This window comes from Protopterus annectens, chromosome 12.part0, assembly GCF_019279795.1.
Source record: "Protopterus annectens isolate FY-2018-M chromosome 12.part0, PAN1.0, whole genome shotgun sequence".
In the NCBI taxonomy this organism is placed as follows: Eukaryota; Metazoa; Chordata; order Ceratodontiformes; family Protopteridae; genus Protopterus; species Protopterus annectens.
This window is the reverse complement of record NC_056746.1, coordinates 1551305444-1551307943: the sequence shown is the minus strand read 5'-3', so window position 1 is coordinate 1551307943 and position 2500 is coordinate 1551305444. Positions and strand designations below refer to the sequence as shown.

General features: G+C 46.4%; 1 protein-coding gene across 1 annotated transcript in view; it reads right to left on the bottom strand.

Moving 5' to 3' along the window:
• LOC122817288 (medium-chain acyl-CoA ligase ACSF2, mitochondrial-like) overlaps positions 1–2500 on the bottom strand; it is a 1483010-nt gene that overhangs the window by 1000162 nt on the left and 480348 nt on the right. The window lies entirely within an intron of this gene.

Sequence of the window (2500 nt, the reverse complement as noted above, 5' to 3'; positions counted from 1 at the left end):
CCTCCAGATATCCCCTGTGGTGCATGTAGTACCTGTGCATTACTGCAGTGTAGGAAGCTAAGTAGTTTGGGAGTGTCTTTGTGGGCCTGGCAAAGAGTGTCAATGTGAGTCCATTAGAGAGTGTGGTTGTGTTGACAATGACATCCGCTCATGTGGACAGCCATGTGTGTTACACCTAATGTATGTCTACTATATCTCTGTTGCAGATGTCGCTCGCAAACACACATATATGTTCTTACAGCACACCAACATGTCAGCATTGTGGCACATGGAGTAACTGCATGCACTTGTAATAGTAATGACTAGTCAGTCAGGGGTTTGAACCCCTCTACTGGTAGGTGTGTGACAGACAATGCATAGGTTTTAGTCTCCAATCTCTTCTCTGATGTACTTTGCCTCTGTCTGTCCCTCCCACACACACTCTCTGGTGGATGTGGAGGTGTACACCTGCTTAGCAGCAGCTTGTGTATTGTAAGTGATGGTCATGATCAGGTGATGGCCTCTGCACCTATTGCAGTCCTCCTCTAGCTGATTGCATGTGGAACAGCTGTGATGATGTACAATATCTAGGAACATCATGTTGGTGTTTGCCCATGACAGTCGCTGTGAGTGGTTCCTGGATCTGGTGTTTGGTAAACGGCATCACAGATGATATCTGGATGTTCCTCAAAAAATATCCACAGTAGGAAATAGCCTAAAGACAGGAGGGTGATGTGCCAGACATGTCTAAACATGTAAGTGTAGCTATGCTTCACTGAGACTACTGCCTGTTTAACAAGTTGTGTATGGTAATGGCTATTCTGCATGTTTTAAAACTGACAAGACAGTGTTCTGTTTGTGAGGGACCCACATCTGTAGGGCCATCTGTGTACTGGTCAGTGCGTAGAACCATTTGTTTCCTTTGTTACTCACTGAACACACATCTGTGAACAGCAGGAGCATAGTGTGAGGATTGCAGCCAGTACATGGTGATAGTGATGAGTTACTGCCATCGCATCCCTGACTGGACATATGTCACATGAAACAGTGGTATGACAGACACTGTCTGGGGTTCTCAGTGACATGCCAATAATGGGCCACTGTTCATAGCTGCAGTCACAAGTTTTCTACACTTTGTACAGATGTCATGCAGTATATATGCATGTGTTGTGCTCCCTCTACAAATGTATACCATCTGTTGTGTTGGGTTGATGGTCATATCTATGCATGCTGTTATAAGTAATCCTGAATGTTGCTGACTATTACTTAGCCATATCTGTGTTTAAACTGCAACACCATAGGCTGTATGGGTTTGGATGTCCCGGCAGAACCTCCTGTCCCACTTCAGCTGGCCATGGCACTGGGCACCAGCACATCTGGGGCCCAGCCTTGGACCTCCACCTCTGTTGGCTCTGCACCACCTTCTGGTGGTACCACCACTGAGGATGGGACTTGTCCCCCCTGGGAAGCAGGTCCAGACAGGAACATGTCTGCTGTCATACAGTCCTGGACATGGTGTGTAGGGGGCTCAATAAGGGGTTTCGAGGCCAGATACACTAGCTCAAGGGCAGAGTGTCACATTTACAGGGTGAGGCTGCCCCTCCTAGATGGCCCCCAGCACTGCCACCTTTGCAGCTGTTTTGGTGCAGTGGTGGCTGCCCATGGCTGGGGACCTCCATCCCACTGTTTCCATCTGGGGACTCATGGGCTTGTGACTGCCGAACACCCCTCCCCATCCGAGGTGTATCCCCCCACATGTGTCATATACTGACCCTGTATGCTGTCTTGTCTGTCATCCTACCCTACATATCCTCCACGAGCATACCTACTCTCCTTCCCCCACATCCCACTCTCACCCTACGGAAACAAAAGGCCAATCGGTTCCTAGAATAACATTTGCCCCATACATAGCTGTCCATTTCACACACATGTCCACTGGACACATGTGCCCCTTTTAATATGCATCACAACATACCCCAGTTGTCCTCACTCCTGTCTCTCATGCGCACAATCCTAGTATGCACATGACTCCAAAATGTTCCAGGTACACATGATGCTGATGACCCCATTGTACACACAACCCTACCGGTCCCTCTATGGTTAACCCATTTACCTTTATGATGATGATGATGATGTCACACACAGCACCTTGCAAGAGTACTGTTCTCACATAATGATTGGACAGGAACTGTTGCGTTAATGTAAATAACATGCACAGAGTAATGTATATGGCCAATGTGCAAATGATTGCATGTATGAATGACACGTCTGTCTGAGGGAGTCTTGATGTTACATAGGACAACACCACTACATAATACAGGCATTGCTGGTGTTTCCCTTTTCATTCCTTTGTAAAGCTTTGTTGTCACATGGGATGTTCCTGATATATCTATATATATGTATGTATCTATATGCTTGACATAAACACTCACACATACATCTACATGATGGAATACATTTCCTATACTGTTGAATTACTTTGCTGGATGATATGTTTGTGATAAGGTCAGATGTCTGTATA